This window comes from Macaca nemestrina, chromosome 10, assembly GCF_043159975.1.
Source record: "Macaca nemestrina isolate mMacNem1 chromosome 10, mMacNem.hap1, whole genome shotgun sequence".
Lineage (NCBI taxonomy): Eukaryota > Metazoa > Chordata > Mammalia > Primates > Cercopithecidae > Macaca > Macaca nemestrina.
In genome coordinates this window covers 2443985-2468911 of record NC_092134.1, presented here as the reverse complement: position 1 = coordinate 2468911, position 24927 = coordinate 2443985, and the positions used below count along the sequence as shown (strand labels likewise).

Genomic DNA, 24927 nt, shown 5'->3' with positions numbered 1-24927 from the left:
CTTTAAAAATTAGGAGGTTAATGGGAAGTCAAGACACCACAATCCACAATGGACTTGTTGGTTCTAACATGGACCCAGCACATGGCTGGAACGTCCACTTTCCACACAGAGCCAGAAACATTTTCTGTACAGGGTCATTTTTTGTAGATCTTGCAGGCTAGACTGTCCCCATCGCAACCACTTTGCCATCGGGAGCAAACCCAGTGATAGAGGATTCATAAATGGATGGGGAGCACTGCTGCTAGGCATGGAGGTTGCCTGGGTATTGCATGCACTGTTCCAAGGAATATCATGCTGTTTCCTAGGACTGCCTTGACACATTCCCACTAACTGGATGGCTTAGAACAGTGGAAATTTATCCTTTCACAGTTCTGGAGGCCAGAAGTCTGGAATCGAGGTGTTACCAGGGCTGGGCTCCCTTGAGAGGCTCCAGGTGGGGGCTCCTTCCAGCCCCTTCCAGCCTCTGCCCTGGCCCTCATGTGGCCTTCCCCTTTGTCTCTTAGAAGGGCAGTTTTCTCTGGGTTTACCACCCACCCAGGTGCTCCAGGACGATCTCACCCAGAAATCTGTAATTGAATTACAATTGCAAAGACCCTTTTTCGAAATAAGGGCGTATTCCCAGGTTCTAGTGATTGGGACACAGGTATATTTGGGAAGCCACCATCCAACCCCTGATAGAGACACTAAAAATCACTTGTTATTCTGAAACTCAAAGTTAACTGTGCATTTGCATCTTATCTGACAGCCCAGATGGCTGCCCTGCCCTACATCTACACCACTGCCCCAGCCAAACCACTTCCCGGGCCTGGAGGCAGAGACGCATGGAGGAGGCCTGTTGAGCGGAAACTCTCAGTGTCTGCAGGGGTGTCCACAGCCCCTCTTCCTCCCAAGAGGCAAGAAACGGACAGCTGTTTCCTGATAGCCTCAGGACTGATTACCAGCACATGCCATGAGCTGGTTATGCTGGTTATAGGTTAACTATGTCCTCTCCCACCTGTGTAACTGAGTCAAGCAAGCTTCTTCACCACAACCTGTGACCATCAGCCCTGTAGGGTATTTCCTGGAAACTCAAAAATTATCCTAAGTCCCAGGGCCAGGGAGGCTGTGGACACAGGGAAGGGGAATGAAACAGTGGTCTCTTTTCTCTTTTGACAGTCACGCCTTTGTCTATGGGCACTTGCTTCTCTGTAAAAATGGATGTGCTGGCCAGACGCAGCGGCTCACACCAGTAATCCCAGCACTTTGGGAGGCCGAGGAGGGTAGATCATGAGGTCAGGAGTTCAAGACCAGCCTGGCCAAGATGGTGAAATCCCGTCTCTACTAAAAATACAAAAATTAGCCGGGCGCAGTGGCAGGCGCCTGTAATCCCAGCTACTTGGGAGGCTGAGGCAGGAGAACTGCTTGAACCCGGAGAGCAGAGGTTGCAGTGAGCCAAGATAGCACCACTGCACTCCAGCCTGGACAATAGAGTGAGACTCTGTCCAAAAAAAAAAAAAAGAGGATGCATTGTCCAGCAGGCAGTTACTGAGGGCACAGAGAATCCGGGGGGCTGTGGCTGTGGCGGGCCCATCGGCCTGCGTTTGTGAGAAGAGCCTTTCGCCCAGGGCATGGATTTGTTTCCCAGGCGGGGAGATCAGGAGCAGGAGAGAGGGACAGTGAGCTGGTAAGGAGCCGGGCTGCGACGTCGGGAACGGTGAGAGCGCGGCTTCCACGCTGACCCTCCTGGCCTCATTTTCCATGCTGTCGCCAGAGGAAACGTCAGGCCCACAAACCTGGTCATCTCACTCTGTTGCTGGAAACCCTCCCAGGGTTCTGCTTCCGCTCGGATGGAACCCACGTCCCCTCATTCAGCCTCGGCTCAGTTCCTCAAACAAACCAGGCTCTTCCCGGGCCATTCCCTCTGCCTGGAGCATCCTTGCCAGCACGTTCTCCACCAGCCCATTCCCACCCACTCCTCACGGACTGGCCCGGGTGTGGCTCCCCAAGGAGGGACTCTCTACCCACTGACAGCAGTCTCTAACTGTCGTGACAGCCGCCCTCGTCATCACAGCACTGCACACGTTTCTGCAACACGGCGTCCTTCACGCTGCTCTCCCGCCACTAAATGGCTGGGCCCAGGAGGACGGGGTTGGGGGTGCTTTGCCTCCTCCACACACCCAGGGACAGGCACAGTGCCCGGCACAGGGAAGACGCTTGAGAAATACTCCTGAACCTACGAATTGAGAGACCAAGCTTGTTAGCCGTGGGATTATCCGCATTTGCAACTTCGATGGGAAGAAAAGAAAACCTTTCTCGGCCGGAAGTGAAGCTCAGCACTGAAGAGGGTCCCACACCCTTTGGCGGCTGGAGGGAGAGGAGAATCTGGGTGCGCCATGGGCTGGATGGCAACGTGAGGTGGGCAGCTCTGTCCTTGCATGAGCCATTCCACGTCATGCATATCTAGTCTGATTTTACGGAAAATCCTGACTTTATGTGAATTCTCTCCATTTTTAAATGTTAGCAAGTAGCTTTTTCTAAACACTGCATGCCAAGCATAGAATCTCTGTCTCAAGGCAACGTTCGCTGATTGACCTCTCATTGAAAATCCCTGGTTTCATGGGTGGTCGAAAAATAATTACTGAGTCGTCAAGAATTGCTCTTCTCACATCTCCAGAGGACTCTCTATCTCCTTTCCCAATCGCTACATCTTAGGTTTCTATTTCAATAACGATTAATGTTATGAGGTTCTCTTATGGTGGTTTGCGGTACAGTGTCTTCCAGCTCCACACCAGCATCTCAGTAATACTGCAGGGGCCTTTGAAAACAGTATGCTGAGAATAGATAGGGCTCAAGGACAGTATCTCCAATTGAACTTTTAATGAACTCCCATAGGCGCCAAGAAGGCGGGCAGATAAGGAAGAGCATAGAAACAAAGAACTGAGTAGAAGGTTACATCTGGGAAAAGAAAGTTTGTTTTGCATTGCATTCTTTCTGCTGACGTGGGGTTTATGGAGTATAAATAAAGTGAGGCGGAGGCTCTGAGCGCGGCCGCCATGTTCTCTGTGTGTCTTTGTCTTTTGCGTGTTCTTTCATTCTCCACCACCCCCGGCACGGACCCCAACAAGTGGCGCAGCGAGCAGGGTCAGCACGGGTGAGTAGGGCAGAACAAGAAGGGGAACCCCCTAGGGGCGGGTAAGGCCCAGATATTGTTAAGGGGAACCTTCTTAAGCTTTCATTATGGGGAATTCCATCTCTCTGGCCTCAGAATATTTACGGCTGTTTCAAGGACTGTTGCTGTCAATGGGAGTAGAAGTGAAAGAAAAAGACTTTGAAGTGATTGTTTGCCCATGTTGAACAACATCGTTACTGGTTTCAGTATCAGACTAAAGTGCAGCTGAATCGTAGAGAATGGTTACAGGTAGTAAAAACTCTGCTTAGAGCTCTCCAGTTAGGGGATATTATGCCTCTAAAATTGTGGACCTTGTGTGACTCTATCACTCAGACATTAGAGTTACTTGAGACTGATTCAGAGTGTGGTAATGTAGCCACAGGAGGAAAGGTATCTGAGGATTTGGAAAAAAAAAAATCTGAAATGAAGCCCATTTGTGCCAGGATAACAGAGGATGGGGGGGTAGCAAAAGGGGGAGAAGAGAAAAAGCCAGCTCTTCCTTCTTCTAAGGGAAATTCTGACATGCAGAGTATTATGGAAATGCTTCAACAAATATTACAGATATATTCTTCTAATTCACCTTTGCGAGCTTTCCCTGTTTCTTTTCCTTCTGCCCTGTTAAAAGAGGATTTTCCAGAGCCTCCAATCCCCCGGCTTCCTTATCTTTGCCTTTGTTTGGCAAAGTTGAAGCCCTGTTCACATCAGACATACTTTAAATTTATACTAAACACCTGTTTAATATGTTAAAACCAGTGTATATGTATATCTTATTGTTTGTTAAAATATTATGGGTATTTCAATAGTCAATAAATAAACACATTAATATTAACTATTAATATTAATATAGTATTAATAACCCCAGCTAGGAAATTGTTATGTTATAGGGGTGCATAGGTTCCACCAATTTACACTCCAAACAGAAGTTGAGTATTCGAGTTGCTTAACACATTAACTACCTCTTGATATTTTCTGTGTTTTTAAATTTTAACCATTGTATTGTGTATGTAATGATTCTCAATTTGGTATTAATATACATATTTCCTAGTGAGTAATGATGTTAGACATATAGGTTTATTGTCATTTCTTTGTTCTGCTACTTTTGGTTGGGTTATTTGCCTTTTCTTATTAATATGTTGAGATTCTTTATATTTGGGGATATGAGTATTATTATATATTATATATACTTTTAATTAAAAAAAAAAATTTAAGGAGCTGGATCTGTTTCCAATTATTGGTGCTTCTTTTGCTCCTAATGCTCAGTTTTCAAATGGTGGCAATAATGTCCAATTTAATGCCTTACAAATTAAATTTTTAAAAAGAAATGAAAGCTGCCATTTCTAACTATGGATCTCAATCTCCTTTTATCCTTGGTCTTCTTGATGTTTTTTCATCAGAAAATTTGATGATTCCTATAGACTGGCAGACTTTGGGGAAGGCTTTTCTTGATCGTTCTCAGTGGTTACAATTGCACAGCTGGTAAATGAACAAGGCACATGTATAGGCTAGGAAAAATATTATGTGTGATCCCCCTGGACCCTCTGAGGAACAACTCACAGGCGCGGGCCAATATGCTACTCTTAATGCTCAGGCTGGTTTAGATGATGTTGCCTTTACTCAAATCAAGACTTTGTTTTTAAGGGCCTGAAATAAGGTAGAGATAACAGGAAAATGTTCCCTTTCCTCTGTGAAGATTTTACAGGGCACAAATGAACTATATTCATATTTCGTAGCCCGTCTTCAGGATGCTGTCTTCAAAATTGTGGGTGCTGGCCTTGCTTCAAAAATTTTGTTACAAATATTGTCTTTTAAAAATGCTTATGCTGACTGTTAAAAATTGTTAAAATCATTAAAGGCCAATGGGGCCAATTTAGATAAATATATTAAAACTTGTGTTAGTGTTGGAGGGGCTATTTATGATGCTCAATTATTTGCTGGAGCTTTGTCTAAAGACTTAAAAGGAAATAACAAACAAGGTGTTTGTTTGCAGTGTGGTAAACCTAGACATTTCAAAAAAAAGAATGTCATAAAAATTGAACACTTTTATCCCTCAAGGCAGAAAGCTGCCTTCAGAGGTGTACAAATATTGTGGTAAAGGTCGACATTGGACAAATAAATGTCATTCCAAAACTGATAAAAGTGGAAATTTACTGTCTCCTCTCCTGGGAAACGGGAGTCGGGGCCCACAGGCTTGGGGCCCCAACAATTACAATACAAGTCTACTACAATATTCAGTGAGCAATGGCCTACAACATTAAGGAATAAATTCAAGTCCTCCTTAAGGATCCCACACCTTACCCCAGTTTCTCAGCTTTATGCGGCAACTAAGCAGAGCGCCGCTGCTGACTTAGCTATTACTCAGCCTTATACTTTGTCTCCTAATAGAGGAGTATATAAATTAGCTATTAGAGTGTGTGACCCTTTGCCAAAAGGACATGTAGGACTTTTGTTAGGTCAAAACAACAGTGCTATATGGAAGTTAATGATGATTCCAGAAATCATTGATCTTGATGTTACTAATAAAATTCTTATTATGGTACAAGTTTCACAATTTATACGCCTAGAGGCAGGGGAACGTATTCTCAATAGGGAGGATTTGGTAGCACAGAAAAAACTGTTTTTTGGGAAACTTTAGTTTCTAATCAAAAGCCCTTATGTTCATTGCATATTAATGGAATAGTTTTTAAAGAGTTAATTGATATGGGGGTGAATATGTCTATTATTTGTTTAAATTAGTAGCCTATACAATGGGAAAAAAGACAAGTTTCAGTTATACTCACTGGCTTGGGTGCTGCTTCTGTGATTTATCAAGACGTAGAACCTTTAACCTGTGTCGGTCCTAAAGGTCAACAAGGTCAAGTGTTTTTTTTAATTTTTATATTGTTCCTATCAATATTAATTTTTGGGAACAAGATCTTTCACAACAATTTGCTGCTTTTTTAAACATTCCTCATATTTCCTCAGCTGCCAAAAATAAGATGTTCAAAATGGGCTACAATCCTTTAAACTCATAGCCACCACTCCTATTTAGGTGAAACAGTGACCATTATTTAAAGAAATACTTAGGACTCTAAAAGAGTAAGTCAAAAAACAAATGGCCGAGAGGAATATAAAGCCACGTATTTCTGCATGGAATTCCCGTCTTTGTCTTGTCTTAAAACTATAAATGTTTACATTAAACCTAGGGAAAGTTTACAGCCTGGTCTTCCTAATCCTGCCCTTATCCCACAAAGTTAAAACCAGAGAAAAGCAGCAAGATGCTTTTGTATCATTACAAACTCAGCTTTCTTTCTACTCACTTAATATTGCCACAGAAAAAATTTAACTGGATTTTCTTATTCAATATTTAGGTTATACCTTGGGGGCACAAAATATTCGACCCCAAAAAATTCAAATTCGACGTGATCATTTAAAAACATTAAATGATTTTCAAAAGCTTCTAGGAGACATTAATTGGATGCGTCCTGTTTTAGGAATACCAACATATCAGTTATAGCATCTTTTTTCTATTCTAGAAGGAGACAGTCACTTGGACAACTCACGCCATTTAACTCCTTTGGCTTTACAGGAACTCCAGCTTGTTGAAGGGCAACTTCAAAAGGCCCTTCCTTTTGTTTATTTCATACTTTACCTTCTCCCACAGGAATGATTCATCAAACTAATCGACCACTAAAATGGATCTTTTTGTCCAATAAAATATCTAAACGCTTGGCTACTTATATCGATCGTTTAGCTGAACTGATCATCAAAGGACAGCATCACTGTCGACAACTTTGGGGAGGAGATCCTTCCTTAATTATCTCTCAATTCACTCATAGTCAGATCACTTATCTTCTTGCAACTTCTGATTCTTAGCAAGAAGCTTCATCAATCTTGAGTTACAGTTTATCCTTATCCCTCGGTGCAACAGGGAGAATTGTTTGCTATTCTCATGGTCTTACTTGATTTCCCTACTACTGGTTGTAACATTGTTAGTGATTCTCAATACGCCGTTTATGTTACTTCTTATATTTCTCAGGCCACTTTACCTCTTTGTGCTACTTCTTCTCTTCAGAAATCCTTTTCTTTGTTATCCTTTACTTTGAGCCAACGTCGAGCTCCTTTATTCATCACTCATCTTTGTTCTCATTCTCAACTTTCTGGACCATTAGTTCATGGTAATACTCAGATTGATTTGCTTTTAATAGGCCACCTACATGCTGCAGAACGAAAATATACTCTACATCACACTAATAGTTCTGGCCTTCAACGATGGTTTCATTTAACTTATAAATAAGCTCGTTCTCTTATTCGAGCTTGTCCTTCCTGTGCTCCTTTGAGCATTCCATCCTTCCATCCTGGGGTTAATCCATGAGGTGTCCCTTCTTTTAGACGATTAAAGTATGTTCATCATACCATTGATACCTTTTCTCATTTCTGTTATTACTCATCTCTTAGCTTATTTCGCCATCGTGGGCATTCCTCATACTTAAAACTAATAATGCCCCTGCCTATGTCTCTCGTAAATTACAAGTTTTCTTACAGCAATACAATATTCAACATATCACCGGTATCCCGGGCAACAGTCAAGGTCAAGCCATCATTGAGCGCGCAAATTTAACTTTAAAAACTTAACTATTAAAACAAAACAAAAAGGGGGAAATGAGCCCCCCAGAAACCAGATTTTGAAACCAGATTTTGAAGGTTCTTTTTACCTTAACTTTTTTGAATCAATGGAGACAATTGCAAGATTCCGCTGCCGTAACCCATCTTTCCTCACCTCCCTCGGTGATAGTCCCCGCTGACAGTTTAAAGGTTTGGTATCCTAATGAAGAAGGTAAGTATGTTCAAGGGCAAGTTCTAAAACAGGGATGGGGCTATGCTCTTGTCCTTACAGGGAGCGGACCTGAGTGGTTTCCTACAAGGCAATTGAAACCCTGTTAAAAAGAAAACTGGATACAGCATGCATTTCTTCCTTTGTTGGATGTGCCTCGGCGGGAGACTTATTTCTCTTAGTGAGGCTTTGTATGAATATTGGACTTATATTCCCTTTCCGCCCTTGTATCAGGGAGTCGCCTGGGGGGAGGCGGAAATTTCCACCCTTGTATCAGGGAGTCGCCTGGGGGGAGGCGGAAATTAAGGTTTTCACCAATGACACTACTTGGATGCCATCCCCCTATATGGACAAGGACAACATAGAACGGGAAACAGCAATTATAATCAGCACATACCAATTTGGAGTGGAAGCACTTCCAATATGCATGGGAAATAGTCCTCATTGTCTCTGAAAATCGCATGACGCTTGGGCTGTTCGTTATAATCATAGTCATGTGGCTGCTAATACTGTTATTATTGTAACTAGAAGTTTTTAATATAATCATACTGTATATAGTAATGAAACTATTCCTAGTTCTTTACTTTTTTGTCCTATTCTAGAGGTTTCTCCTAATATTCAGGTGCTGGAGTGACAACAATGTCGGGGAACTAAACCCCGGATTTTATTAGAATACAATGGGATGCAAATAACTGATTGAAGTGTGCACGGTGATTTTCAAACAAAATTTAGTCACATACCTTTGAAATGACACTGGGCAAATAAAAGTATTGCTGCTAACAGTAATAAAACCTTGGTATGGTGTGAAGGAGGCCTGAAGTACAGAGTTATTTTTGGAAGTTGTTAGCTGCAGGCAATGCCAATAGCACTTTTGTGGGGAATATGCCCCTTAATCTTTCTAACCCGAATAACTCCTTTCATATTCAGTTATATCGGAATACCTCCTGATATATTATTGCTTGTGTCCGTAAGCCCTATTATTAGCAGGAAATTTGACATGGGATAATCTTACGGGGATTGTTAATTGTACAGATACATGTACATTTTTGTCTTGCCTCAATCATTCCTGGTGGCACAACTTTACTGAGGATATTTATATCCTCAGGGCTCATAAGGAAATTTGGCTACCTGTTAACCTTACGCGACCATGGGGGGCATCACCTCTTGAGACTTATATTTGGACTTCTCTCCAGCGAACCCTCCATGCCCTTGGACTTATAATTGCCTCGGTGATGAGCCTTGTCGCCATCGTCTCCACTGCGGCCATAGCAGGACTCGCTCTTCGTCAAAGCATACAAAATGCTGAATTTGTGCAGCAATGGCATAAACAATCTCACCGGTTATGGCTTCAACAACGAAACATTGATTCTCAACTTGCTGAAAGATTGGACAACATGGAGCAAGCACTGACATGGCTTGGAGATCAGCTCACTGTACTGAGTACTCGGATGACATTACAATGTGATTGGAACTCCACTCAATTTTGTGTAACGCCTGTGCCTTTTAACATCTCTCAAAATTGGACTGTAATCCGAAAATTATTAGTAGGCCATAAAAATATTAGTTTGGACATCCAAGAGCTCACTCAGAACATTTCCGAAGCATTTCGACAACAATTACATGTGTTGTCCGGAACTGTAACCCTTCAGGAGCTGGGTCAATGCCTTGCTGCCTTTAACCCATGGACCCAGATGAAGACATGGATTTCTACAATCTCTGGAAGTATATTGCTTTGGGCACTTGGATTGGGTCTACTTCTTTTGGTGATTCAATGCTCCCTCCGTCGCCTCCAAAAACAAAAGAAAACACAAGAACAAATATGGGCTACCTTTTTAGGATTGAGGCAAAACCAAAAAAAAAAGGGGGGGAAATGCAGGGGCCTTTGAAAACAGTATGCTGAGAATAGATAGGGCTCAAGGACAGTATCTCCAACTGAACTTTTAATGAACTCCCGTAGGCGCCAAGAAGGCGGGCAGATAAGGAAGAGCATAGAAACAAAGAACTGAGTAGAAGGTTACATCTGGGAAAAGAAAGTTTGTTTTGCATTGCATTCTTTCTGCTGACGTGGGGTTTATGGAGTATAAATAAAGTGAGGCGGAGGCTCTGAGCGCGGCCGCCATGTTCTCTGTGTGTCTTTGTCTTTTGCGTGTTCTTTCATTCTCCACCACCCCCGGCACGGACCCCAACAAATACTGTTAGGATTATTTGCAATACCAGAAGGCTGTGTCTTGATCCATAAAACACTCAGCACCAATAATTTCCTTTTGCCCTCCTAATGTTCCGGAGGAAAGTACAAGCTGTCCATTGTAGACGCTGGAGAATGTGCTGGCCTTGTTTTCCTTTCCTCACCTCACCAAGTGAAAATGAGTTTCACTTTTGGGAAGAGCCTTCCGTCATGTTGTATAGTCACGTGATGTCAAGACCCTGGCAATGACCCCCGACTCCCAGTTCAGACTGTTCACCACCAGAAAGCTACCTCTGGCTGGGCTCTTGCCAGAGAAGTGTCCTTCAAAATGTGGGTCACAATTCATGATCAGGTCAACCTAGTGGATTATGACCAGTATCTTGTGAACAAGACAGAAGGTAAGACAGGTAGAGTAGAGCAGAAGACTCCAGATTGCATCGCACATAAAAGAGGAAGGTTTGCTTGTATAATACTCATCTCTTTTAAGGCAGGGGTGTCCAAACTTTTGTCTTTCCTGAGCCACGTTGGAAGAAGAATTGTCTTGGGCCACACATAAAATACACTAAACAATAGCTGATAAGCTAAAAAAAAATTGCAAAAACATCTCATAGTGTTTTAAGAAAGTTTATGAATTTGTGTTGGGCTGTGTTCAAAGCCATCCTGGGCTACATGTGGCCCATGGGTAATGGGTTGGACAAGCTTGTTTTAAGGGGTGTATGTTTGTGTATGTGTAAGTATGTATGTACATGTGACTACTATATCTCCATGTACATGTCTATGATTTATGGCCCAAAAACTCTAAAAACCCATTGTTCTAAAGTAAACAACTCCCAGAGATATTTTGCATTTATTTTAACCATAAATCATCTTCCATCTCAATTTGGGGTGGGATAAGAATGTCCCGAGCAAAGAAGGCCAAACTACTGTTGCCAGGGAGAAATACAATGAAACACAGCAATGGTAATTACGGTAATGGTGGTTGCTCACATTTGCTAAACTTCTACGCCCTATCAGGCACTAGTTTAAAACACTACCTGTGTTAAGGCCATTACAGCTATAAGATTGGCACTAGTAGATATTACCCCTGAGCAAGCGAAAGAACAGCCCAGTTAAATAATGCCCTTTAAAGACATAAAGTTAGTAGCAGTCAAAGACTGGATTTGAACCCAGGAAGTCCTGCTCTGGAGCCTGTACTCACACCCATGAGATTAAACCATCTCTCTCAGCAAACCATGCCCAAAGCCTCATGGGCTACCCTACAGCTAAACTCAGGCTATTAAAACTTCATCTTTAACAAGCATCTCTCCTTGCCTTGAATAATTAACAGCTGTCATTGCTTCTGCAGCGGCAAAGAGCCTGTGTGAGAAACAGATGTGCATGCACTCACAGCAGAGGGAAGGGAGGGAAGCGCCTCCGGGAGACTCTGGCTCCAATACAGCACCCTGGGGCTGAGCGGGGCAAACGCCCCGTGCCAGGGAGCAGGGGAGAGGGCAGCACGATGCCTCCAGCCAGCGTTCAGCTAAGGAACCAAGAGCTTGAGTTTCTGAAATCAAGTGTGCAAGGGGCTTAAAGGCAGAAGGACTCAACGTGCCCAGTGTGGATACTGGTGGCATTTTCCAACACAGAAATCTCGCACTGATACCATGATACCTCCTCTTTTTGAACATCTGTTGTGCAGTTTCTGAACATACTGCTTTAGCCCAGAAGTATGCTAGAAAGCCTTCCCAGTAACCAACACCAATGTTGAAAAGCCATTGTCCCTGATATCACACGGTTTAGTTTCTAGGAGGCCATTTCAGACCCTCCCTTTGCATCCACTCACCCTCAGTGTGCACACAGTTCCAACTAATCAGCTGATTTTGTTCTTAAACTCACAACTGTCTGGAAGCAGGTAGGCAGGGAGGCAGAAAACAGACACACGGAAACCCATTCATTAGGATGCGATGGGTAGTAATGCCGACAGCCTGTGTTTACTGTGCATTTACCGTGTGCTCGTCATTACACCAAGGGCGTTACTTTCATCTCCTCATAGGATGCTGACAAAATCCAGAAAGGGACAGTATGACCCACCCCCACCTTCCCATTTCACAGGCATTGAAACCAGGCTCAGACAACCTTGCCCAAGGCCACATAGCCCATCAGTTGCAAAACCAGGATGTGAACCCTGGCTATAGGGCTCTGAAACTGAGGCTCATCACCATAGTCAGTAACACCCACTCACAATGTAGGAAAACCATAGAGTGAATTCACAAGCACACAAAATGCTGAAGCCTAGAGCCACTGAATACACAGCAAAGAGGATTTTCTGTCTTCTCTGCCACAGTCACAGCACGTAATGCCGTGCATGGGACAAAGTGCTCAGTAACACTTGTTAAATGAAATAAGAACACACATTTTTAAGAGCCCCTAACAGCCCCACGGATATTCCTGTGCCATTGGGAAAGGCCATGCAATCACTCTGCTCTCTTCAGTCAGGTTTTTCAAAGATAACCGAACAATATATCTGAACTAAGTATTTCTACAAAAATAACTCACATTAAATGGATGAATTTCGTGGAAGATACAGATGCCCAGAGTCCACTCAAGAAATAGATAACTTCAGTGGCTCCATGTTTATTAAAGAGTCTTAATGTATAGTTAAAGCCTTCATACAAAGAAAACTCCACAGATAATTTTGCTGGGGATTTCTAACAATTATTTATGGACCAAATAATACCAATTCTGCACAAACTCTTCCAAAAAACCAAAGGAAAGGAATTCTACCCAATTCATTTTTTGAGGCTAGCATTAGTTACCCTGATACCAAAATCAAAGACATTATAACAAAATTGCAGGTCACTATGCCTCATAAACAAATTATAAACACAATTTTAGAAAACTAAATCCAACAATGTATTTAAAAGATAGCCCTTATTTTTTCTTGAGACAGGGTATCGCTCTGTTACCCAGGCTGGAGAAGTGCAGTGGCATGATCTCGGCTCACTGCAACCTCCACCTCCTGGGTTCAAGCGATTCTCCTGCCTCAGCCTCCCGAGTAGCTGGGATTACAGGCGCCCACCACGATGCCCAGCTAATTTTTGTATTTTTAGTAGAGACAGGGTTTCACCATGTTTGTCAGTCTGGTCTCGAACTCCTGACCTCAAGATCCGCCCACCTCAGCCTCCCAAAGTGCTGAGATTACAGGCATCAGCCACCATGACTGGTCAAGATAACTCATCTTAACCAAATAGAGTTTATCCCGGGATTGCAAGTTTATTTTAACATTTGAAAAGTCAACCAATGTCATTCATTATACAAAGAAGAATCTCTAACTAGACACACACATGAAAGTATCTGAGCAATGACACCACCCGTGACTGATCACACCACTTGCAACACAAGAGAAAGGAACTTCCTCCATGAGATAAAGAGCATCTATGGAACACTTGCAATTAATGACCTTGAGGTAAAAAATTGACCGCCTTCTCCCTAAGGTTGGACACAAGACAAGGAGTGTCTATGGAACACTTACAATTAACAACCTTAAGGTAAAAAATTGACCGCCTTCTCCCTAAGGTTGGACACAAGACAAGGATGTCACCCTTACCACTTCTATTTAAAATTTTACTGGAGGTTTAAGCCAATGCAGTATGACAAGAATGAGTAATAGACAGCATTTATAGACTGGAAAAGAAGGAGGAAAATGGTCTTGATTTGTAGACAACAGGATAGGCTAGGTGGAAAATCCAACAGAATTGACAAAAGAGCTACAAAGAACTATTAAATGAATTTGGCAAGGTAGGAGAAAAGGAGATCAACATACAAAAAATAATGTATCTCTATATACTAGCAAAAAACAAAAAGTTAAAGTTTAAAAAATATACAGATTAAAATAGCCTTCAAATATGAAATACCTACAGGCACATTTGACAAAAGAGATGAATGACTTGCAAACTGAAAACTATACAATATTGCTGAGAAAAATTAAAGACGACCTAAATAAGTGGAGAGATATCTTGCGTTTGTGGATTGGAAGAATCTACATTGTTAAGAGGTCATTTTTTAAAGAATTGATCTATAGATTCAACATGACCCAGTCAAAATCCAAGTATGCTTTTTTTTTTTTTTTTTTTGTAGAAATTGACAAGCTAATCCTGAAGATTCACATTAAAATGCAAGGGATATAAAATACACCCCCCCAAAAAAACAAAATTGGAGAATATTATTTTAAAGCTTATTATAAAGCTACAGTAATCAAGTAGTAAGGTAATGACATCAGATAGACAAATAGTTCACTGAAAAATAATACAGATCCCATAAATAAACCCACAAATGTATTAGCCACTGATTTTCTTTTGGAATTTTTGATGGGGTCTGTGTCACCAAGGCTGGCCTCAAATGTCTGAGCTCAAGCCATCCTCCCACTTTGGGCTCCCAAAACACTGGGATTATAGTTGTGAGCCACCATGCTGTTACAGCTGATTTTTAACAAAGATGCAAAGAGAATTCAATGGAGACAGAATTATCTTTTCCAAAAATGGTGATGGAAATATTGGAGAGTCATATGCAATAATTGAACTTCAACACATCCTTCACATCATATGCAAAAATTAACGCAAAATAGATAATCAATTTGTGACTTTAAACGTTGTTTTAGATCTGACACAAAAGTACATTCTGTCAGAACAAACTGGTAAATTAGATGTCATGAAAACTACAAGGTTCTGCATTTTGAGTGATATCATTAAGAGAATGACAATAAAAGCAACATACCGGGAGAAGACATTTGCAAATAATATATCTGACAGTGTATGCAGATTACACAAAGAATTTTCAATATTCAATAAAAAAACAAGCCCTCCAATTAAACAAATGGGCAAACTGATTTGAAAAACACTTCACCCAAGAAGACATATGGCAAATAAGCACATGAAAAGATGAGCAATAGCATTAGTCACTGGGGAAGTGCAAATAAAACTCAAAATATCATAATACCATGACTTACCCATTAAACTAACCAGAATTAAAAACACTGGGCATACAAGTACTAGCAAGGATATAGATGACTGGAACTCTCATATACTGCTAATCGGAGTACATAATGGCCCCACCATTTAAATAATTTGGCGATTAACTCGAATGTGTTATGTTTGTATATATTGACAGTTTTACAGTTTCTACAAATGTTAAATGCACACCTACCTCTATCCAGCCATTTCATCCCTATATTTTTCACCCAAGTGAAACTATTATAAAAGGAAAATAATTCTTGGGGCCCCCAAATCACTAAGTTAAAGGGAAAAGTCAAGCTGGGAACTGCTGAGGGCAAACCTGCCTCGTTCTATTCATCACCGCTCTGCCCACTGAGAGAAATGCATATCCAATCGCCTCCTTTGGAGAGGCTCACCAGAAACTGAAAATAACGCAGCTGTCTGTCTCTTACCTACCTGTGACCTGGGGGCCCCCACTCTGCCTCCACCTTTCTAGTCTGGAGTTGTCCCACCTTTCCGGACTGAACCAGTGTACATCTTACACATATCAATGGATATTTCATGTCTCCCTAAAATGTATAAAACCCACCTGTGCCCCTACCACCTTGGGCACATGTTGTCAGCACTGACAGAGCAGCAGCAACGCCATCTTGGACAAGTACTGCCATTTTAAGTTTCACCTTGATCAAAACCCACCGAAATCCAAAGGGCATCAGCCTAATGGCTAAGGTCAGCATGACCATAAAACATCTCCGACCAGAAACGTTCCAAACCCCTCCCCAGCCAGAGAACACCAGCAAGATAACCTCCCCTCTGGCCAGAAAGATGTCAGCCCCGGCAGAACCTCCCCTCTGCCCAGAGACATTCCAACACCGCCATAAACTTCTCCCCACAAACACATTCCAGGCCTGTGATAAGCCCCCTTACCCTAAAACCAATATATACTCTTAGTTCTTAAGACATAATGCTCCTGACTGAAATCAGCCAGAAGCCCCTTATCCAGTAGCTCATCTGAAAACTCATTTAACTGAAAGCTCCAAGGGATCACCAAGCTGCTACAATGCTGCTGCTTCCAAGTCTAGGGATGATAACAGCTTCCCGCTGTTGCTAGACCCTGTATGCATCACTACTTATTGGTTCTCTTAACCTGCCCACACCTCTGTAAGTTGTCCCTTGTAGCTGTCTCCAAACCCTAGCTGAGTGCACCCTTCATTTCCTGCCAGGGTCCTAACTGCACATTATCTGCAAGTCCACGCTCAACTCTCAGTGGGCATTTCTACACTTTGTCAGGAGAGCAGGCATGTTTGGGATTCAGGATTTGGTGAACACTCTTACTGCCAAGGCTAATTCTCTATGTGATTTAACCAACCAGAAGGACGATCAGTCAAGATCACAAGCTAAAACTGAGTCAGTCCAGGCCGCCGAAGCTCTCACCTGAGTGAAATCAGACAAACTATATCAACTGGCTGCTCACCCACCCTGGGGACGGTGTCAAAGTGGGCAGGCCAAAAAAGAAAAAAGCAAACACAGCTGGCGAATGTGATTATCTTTTACTTCTCGTTGGATTGGCAGCCTCTGGGTTGTGGTACATCCATCATGTTGAAAGCCAGCTACATCCATGGATTAAAAATTAATTTACTGCCCAGCCTGGCTTCCAGCTTGATGCCTTAATTAAGTTTGTTATTACAGTAGTGCTGAGCTCCGAGGCATCATTTAGCCCAGTCTAGAGACCTCAATGTTTGGGGAGAGGTTTATGAGCTCTGTAATGCAATTATCTTCCAGCACACATAGAACGCTTATCTCCAAAGTCACTCTGAATTCATCCCAGGTTCTTTGTGCATATGTAACTAGGAAGAGAGTTATTGATCTACTTCTTCAAAGACATGCTCAACGGTCTTGAATCTCAAAAGACAGGAGAATTTTATCCTATTGCTGGGAAAGACACTGTTTGGAGGAGCACATTAATTTAATTAAACATTTAATTGAGCAGCTACTATATATATGTTCAGTATGCACATAAGTGTGACATAATCCCTGTAGAAGCTTTCAGCGAACCTTTTAACTAAACGGAATGTCAATGAGAAGGAATAAAGAGACAGCTCCTTATCACACCCTCCGCAGCCTCTGCCAAGAAAGGTCTCCAGACATTTTTCTTTCTTTAAGAAATATTTGGGCCCAGCGTGGTGGCTCATGCCTGTAATCCCAGCACTTTGGGAGGCCGAGGTCAGGAGTTCAAGACCAGCCTGGCCAAGATGGTGAAACCCCATCTCTACTAAAAATACAAAAAAATTAGCTGGGCGTGGTGGCACATGCCTGTAATCCCAGCTACTCCGGAGGCTGAGGCAGAGAATTGCTTAAACCTGGAGGGGCAGAGGTTGCAGTGAGCCAGGATCGTGCCACTGCACTCCAGCCTGGGCGACAGAGCAAGACTCCATCCCAAAAAAAAAAAAAAGAAAAGAAAAGAAATATTTGGCCAGCCACAGTGGCTCACACCTGTAATCCCAGCACTTTTGGAGGCCAAGGCGGGTGGATCACCTGAGGTCAGGAGTTCAAAACCAGTCTGGCCAGTATGGCAAAACTTCGTCTCTATTAAAAAATATAAAAAAAAGAAAAATGTATACAGTGCTAACTTGTGCCAGGCATATGACAAACATTAACCCATTAACCCTCATAATAATCAGAGGAATCCTAAGGTAGGTACCCATATCGTTCACATTTTGCAGAAGACGACACGGGCACTTTGCTGCCCATCTCTCTCGATACCTAACCTACCTTAACCATTTCAGCTGAGGGCCCATCTCTCTCGACACCTAACCTACCTTAACCATTTCAGCTGAGGGCCCATCTCTCTCAACACCTAACCTACCTTAACCATTTCAGCTCTGAGGTCCCAAAGGGACATTCAGCATCATAGGTGGGGCTGGCTGTGCTCCAGACACACCCTTTGGAGTTAGGAGGATGTGTCCTTCAATGCCCTCCTTCCATCTGGGGGAGGTTTCTCGCATTTCTAAGGACAGTTTGGATGGTGTGCACATGTCCCAGAAACGGGGTCACCTGTGGTGTGATAGCGCTGGGGGCTGCTTCCCCAGGGACTCCTGTAAGCATGGGATGGCTCCCACCTTGTGTGCCAGTGGCAGGGCTGCCATTGACTTCTTTTGCTTGACTTTTTTGGTAGCAAACGTGTAGTTTGATCATTGTCTGATGTGTAAGTAACAGTCATTAAAGAACTGAACAAACAGATGTAGATGGTCGCATGACAGAAGAATTCGCCAACAGTGGTTCTGTTGCACCATATTATAATTAACAACGTTAAGAACGTGTTTCCATTTTTAATGGGATTTGGTGTTCTTTTAGCACAAACAGAGAAGTGTTATTTTGGCAGCTCAAAAATTGAATTATTACAATGATACGTTTTAGCTATGAGAACTGTAGAATTCACCCTTCAAGTGGTCTATCAGGAGTAATTTAAACACCCCCTCCTGGAAAAGGAGAAGAACATACTCCTCGTTTATAGAGATGAGGTTTTCCGTTGCAGCACTATTCAGTAAAGCAATACAATTTCCACTTGTCTATCTCGTAATTTTAAAACCAAAACTGGCACCATATTTCATATTCAAAATATATCAAGAAACAGTACTGATAAAAAGACAAGCAAAAGATAAACTCAAGTGGCAAATGAGCACACGAAAACATGGCCATCACTAGCCATCCAGGATACGCAGATTTAAACAATGAATTCCCATCAGATGTGCACATTTTACCAATCTGACCATCCCCAGTGTTGGCAAGGCAGGGAAGCATGCTCACCTGTACAGAGCTGGCAGGATCATCAGTCAGTTGGCCCAGCTGCTGGAAGCACTGGGAAGTCTCTGTTGAAATAGAAGTGAGCACATCCCATAACCCTACTAACTTCAGCGGACTCACACTTGTACTCAAAAGGCAGGTGTAAGCACCTGCATCCTGGAAGAGTGGAAAAATCCCAATAGAGAAATGGAAAAGGAAAATTCGTCAGCCCCGATGCATCTCAAAACACAATGCAGATCCAAAATAGAAGATGCAGAATCATGTGCCCAGTATGAGATTTATGAAGAAAATTTACATAAAATCATGTTTTTATGGAGACTGACAGATGGGTAAGTGCAGGCATAAGTTACACTTGCAGTCACGAGCTGATGAACAATGTTTCCATCAAGGAGGGACACATACGCCAGGGTGGTGCCATAAGATTAAGATTGGGAGAGAGGCGAAAGCTCCCTGTAGCCCTATAGCCTGGTGACTTCACAGCCAAGGTAACATCGTAGCACAGTGCATGACTCACGTGTGTGGTGACACTGCTGTAAACAAACCCACTGCACCACCTGTCCTAGAAAAGCCTGGCACATATGGTCCTGCACAGTTCATCATACTTGATAGGTGATAATAAGCAACTATGTTACTGGTTTAGACATTTCACTATGCTGTACTTTTCTCATTAGAGTGTACTCCTACTTATAAAATAATAACTGTAAAACAGTCTCAGGCAGGTCTTCCAGAAAGTATCCAGAAGAAGACCTTGTCGCCCTAGGAGATGGCAGCTCCACGTGCTTTGCCCCGGAGACCTTCCAGTGGGACAGGACGTGCAGGCACAAGACAGTGATGTGATGATCCAGACACTGGGTGGCCCTAGGCTCATGTGTGCGTTTGTGTCTTCATTTTAAGACATTTTAAAAGTGTTAAATGTTAAAATGCTTTAAAATAGAAAAAAATCTTATAGAACAAGGCTATAAAGAAAAGGATTTTTGTGCAGCTGTGCAATGTCTGTGTTTCAAGACAAGCATTATTACAAGAGTCAGAAAAAAATCACAGTGAGCTAAGGTTGATTATTGAAGAAAGAAAAACAATTTTTTTAAAATGGCTTTGGCTACTCAGAGCAACCTGAGTGTTCAGTGTCCATAAGCCTACAGTCGTGCACGGGAACGTCCTACGCCTTCATGTTCACTCACCACCCACCCACTCACTCACTCACCAGAGCAACTTCAGGCCTGCACACTCCATTCATGGTGAGTGGCCTATACAGATGCCTCTTTTCTTATCCTTTTTTTTTTTTTTTTTTTTTTTTGAGATGGAGTCTCACTCTGTTGCCCAGGCTGGAGTGCAGTGGCACGATCTCGGCTCACTGCAAGCTCCACCTCCCCAGTTCACGCCATTCTCCTGCCTCAGCCTCCTGAGTAGCTGGGACTACAGGCGCCCGCCACCATGCCTGGCTAATTTTGTTTTTGTATTTTTAGTAGAGATGGTCTCAATCTCCTGACCTTGTGATCCGCCCGACTTGGCCTCCCAAAGTGCTGGGATTACAGGTGTGAGCCACCGCATCCAGCCTCTTTTTCTCATCTTTTATACTGCATGTTACTGTGCCTTTTCTGCAAGGTTCAGATGTGTTCAGATATATGCATATTTACCATTATGTTACTGTTGCCTACAATGTCCAGTACAGTCACATCCTGCACAGGTGTGCAGCCCAGGAGCAATGGGCTCCACCACACAGCCTTGGGGTGCTGTAGGCTCCTCAGGTAGGTTTGTGCAAGTGCACTGCAGGGTTCACATGACGAGATCACCAGCACGCCTTTCTCAGAACTCGTCCCCATTGTTCAGGACACAGGACTGTGAAAGTACGCTTTAAAACCTGGAAAGATACAGACTATCCTAATAATATAATGGATGCTTCTGGGAGTGGAGGGTGAGTAGGTGTTGCAGCAGATTCTATAAATCAAAGAATTGAACTTTACTTGTAATGCCTGATTTATTTTTAAAGGTGGTCTGGTCTCTTCAATAAATCAATCACACGGGGAAACCGTGTTTCCAACTAAAAGAGACTAAAAAGACGTGGCTGCCAACATCATACACGAGGCGTGGCTGGATCTGGGTTCAATCAAAATAACAAGGTATTAAAAATGTTCTGGGGATAACTAAAAATTTTGAATATGGGCTGAATACCATATGCTATTGGGGAATTACTGTTAATTTTTAAGTATGATAATGGTATTGTGGTTATGTAGAAAATAATTTTATTTTTAATGATGGATGATAAGGTATTTAGTAATAAAGTGACAATATCTACCACTCTGAAATAATACAGTGAAAAAATAGATGATGATAGACAGGCAGACAGCAAATATGACAACTTTGTGAGATGATTGCATCTGTGCACTGTGTGGGGGTTCATTGTGCTATTCTTGCTATTTCAAGGTATGCTTTACATTTTTCATAAGTAAAAGCTAAAAATGGGCCAGGCACAGTGGCTCACACCTGTAATCCCAGCACTTTGGGAGGCTGAGGTGGGCAGATCATTTCAGGTCAGGAGTTCGAAACCAGCCTGACCTACATGGTAAAACCCCATCTCTACTGAAAATACCAAAAAAAAAAAAAAAATTAACCAGGTGTGGTGGCAGGAACCTGTAGTCCCAGCTACCTGGGAGGCTAAGGCAGGAGAATTGCCAGAACCCAGGAGGCAGAGGTTGCAGTAAGCCGAGGCTGTGCCATTGCACTCCAGCCTGGGAGACAGAGTGAGACTCTATCTCAAAAAAAAAAAAAAAAAAAAAAAACTAAAAATGAAAGGTTAACATGTAACTTTTTGAAAGTGCGAACAACAACTGGAAGTAAATATGGTAAAAAATTAAAAAAAAGATTGGCCCTGCCTGAGAGTCTATATGGTGGGAATTACACACAGGTATTTTCTTGTCTGTATGTTTCTAAGAAAAAACGTTCTCCCACATTAAAAATCACAGTCAGAACACTGCATTCCTGGGATTGCCCCCTCTCACTATTATTCTACCACTAACTGCCTGGGCTAGGCCATAATAAAGGAAGCACGGGGTTTGCAGAGAGGCACAAGCAGGATGCGTGGGAAGGGAGTCGTACGTCTACGCAGCTCCCCAGTTCCACGCAAGGAGGCAGGTCTTTAGGTGGCTGTCACTGCACCAGCAGTGCAGAGGCGGGGACAAGTGCAGGTTGAAGAGGCGGAAGCTGAGCCAATACGTTCCAAAAGGTATTCTGTGGAGCGTCTCTTGGGATTCACCATTTATAGCAAAACTCATAGTGGCTTCCATCCAAACCTCATCTGAAAGTCTGCACTTCGTGAGCTGTAAACCGCTGGAGCAAGCGGTAGAGATCATGAACTGGAGATACTCTCCAGCCTCCTCCTCACCTTCTAAATATGACCCGTGCGAGGAATTCTGCCCTGGGCTGGAGCCTGGCTTTCACTGGAAGTCAAAAATAAAGCAAAATGTCTCAAGGCTGCAACAGTCCAAGTCACCACAACAAGCAGTTCCAATTCTTTTTTAAGACGAAGTCTTGCTCTGTCACCCAGGCTGGAGCACAGTAGCACCATCTCAGCTCATTGCAACCTCCGCCTCCCGGGTCAAGCAATTCTCCTGCCTCAGCCTCCCAAGTAGCTGGGATTACAGGCACCTGCCACCACACCCGGCTAGTTTTTGTATTTTTAGTAGAGACGGGTTTTACCATCTCAGCCAGGCTGGTCTCAAACTCCTGACCTCGTGATCTACCCTCCTCGGCCTCCCAAAGTGCTGGGATTACAGGCGTGAGCCATCGCCCGGCCCAATTCAAATTCTTCAAACACAGCTTGCCCTACCAGTGAGCCTGAGGTGTAGACAGTGTTCCTTCTTCACATTTAATTTCTGTAAATAGTCCCAGCTGAAATCCTGTAATGAGCCTGGGCAGAGCACTCACTCTACCACAGACCTGGTCATCTGAAACATTCCCGTTAAGTGTTTGCTGACATTTCCTCTGGGGGAGAAAGGGCCCTACCCATGACCGCATCTGCTCACATCACAATTTAACAGGCTGATTAAGATGGTATTTAATAGATGGTACCTCCATTTGGTAGATTTCCTTGAATTCACCACACAGTTCCCCGGCTGATCGTGGCTACTTGTGCACCTGTGGGTTTCGCTCACAGGGTTTCTGCCACGTCTCCACACCCAGGAACGTGTTTCCACGCACTCGGTGGGAACACACTTCTCATTCATGGTGCTTTGATCATCTTCTGGGAGTTTCTCGGGGACAGGCATGAAAACACCGCCTCCTTAAGTCATCCTCACCGGCGACCGTTTCTCCACACTCAGCCCGAGAGCGAGTCAGACACAAATCCAACTCCCCAGCAAGGAGGAGCCCGCAAGCGCTCTTGCTTGCTCAGAGCGCTCAGCAAGCGGAGCCCTGGAAAACTGTTCATTCCACCAGGTTCAAGTTCCATCTCCTTTTTCTCCCACTTTTCTCTCCACGCTGACCAAGCAGAAGCGTCCATTTTTACAGCCGCTTAGGTTCTGTGTTGGGTGCAAGCATCAGAAACAAAGGCCATGACTCCACCAAAAGGGGAGCTCCCAGAAGGATGTGGGAATGTGCCGGGGGCAGACGCTTGGAGGGCCAGGTGCAGAAGGTAGGGGGTCCCCTGCAAAAGGACCTGGCAGAAGTTCCTGTCCCCCAACATGGGAAACTTTCCACTGAAGTAAATATGCTCAAAACGTTGGGTTTTTTTTCCCTAGATTCAGCATCCTAGGAGAGCGCTTCCAATCGGGCAACCTTCCATGTCTGACCCCCCAGCCCCTGCCTGGGAACCAGGGCAGGAAAAGGAAGAATATCCAGTGGAAAGAGCTGCTAGAAAATGCTTTGGTTTCTATTGTGAATGGGCAAGTTCTCCGAGCTCACAGCTGAATCAAACAACACACAACAGGACACTGGGAAACCAAGACACTCTCAGGAATAGAGGATGCTGGATGACACCACCACGGGGGGTTGCATATAGCATCCCCTATGCACGGCCCACTGGCACTGTGGTATTGCAGAGAGCATCCCCTATGCACGGCCCACTGGCACTGTGGTGTTGCAGAGAGCATCCCCTATGCACGGCCCACTGGCATTACACGTAGCCTTCTGCCTACGCTGGTTTCTCTGGGCACTTCAGGGAAGTTTCAAGTTCTCAGGGCCAAAGAGACCTCAGTCCAGGCTACGTGTCCCTCTTGCAGGTCTGATCACCCACCCTATTGTCTCTCTACTGGGGAGGAGGGAAGTCTCAGCTCCCCAGAGATGAAGAGGCTTCCCCAAGCCAGGAGCTGTCAGGCTAGGACCCTCCTCCTGGGGGGAAGTGGGCAGTGGGGAGAAGCATCTCCGCCGCATCTCCGCCGGGGAGGGGAGGCTCAGGCTCTGTGGGGATAGAGCGCTGCCCAGGCCACTCCTCTTTAGGACTCTGGTTTGTTTTGTATGATTTTATCGTGTATCACGTGGTGCTTTGACATATATGTACATTGTGGAATGGTTAAATCTAGTTAATTAACAAGTGCATTACCTCATAGTTATTTTGTGGTGAGAGCACTCAATACCCACTCTCTTAACATTTTTTACCAATACATCATCATTGACTATGGTCAGCTTGCAGTGCAGTAGATCTCCTGAAATGCACCCTCCCGTCTAACTGTAACTACGCATCCTTTAACCAGCATCTCCCCATGCCCCCCAGCACCCCAGCCTCTGGTAACCACCATTCCATTCTCTACTTCTATGAGATCAACTTCTTAGCTGCCACGTATGAGTGAGGTCACTCAGTATTTGTCTTTCTGTGCCTGGCTTATGACTTAATGGAGCATCCTCCAGGTTCATCCATGTTGTCAGAGAACAGTATGAAGGTTCCTCAAAAAATCAAAAATGGAAATGACCATGAGCCCACTATGCCACTGGCACCAACCCAAAGGAAATGAACTGAGTCTGTCGCAAAGCTGTCTGCACCCCCACATGTGAACTGAGTCTGTCGCAAAGCTGTCTGCAC

At 43.6% G+C, this 24927-nt stretch overlaps 1 protein-coding gene across 27 annotated transcripts in view; it reads right to left on the bottom strand.

Annotated features, from left to right (window-relative positions):
* LOC105490530 (RIMS binding protein 2) overlaps positions 1 to 24927 on the bottom strand; it is a 404804-nt gene that overhangs the window by 201938 nt on the left and 177939 nt on the right. The window contains exon 1 of one of the 27 annotated variants that reach the window (XM_011756260.3): positions 18921 to 19084. The exons of the other annotated variants lie outside the window; for them this stretch is intronic. The gene's annotated coding sequence lies outside the window, so the exon portion shown is untranslated. Of the gene's footprint in view, positions 1 to 18920; positions 19085 to 24927 lie in introns of those variants that run through there. 27 annotated transcript variants of the gene reach the window in all.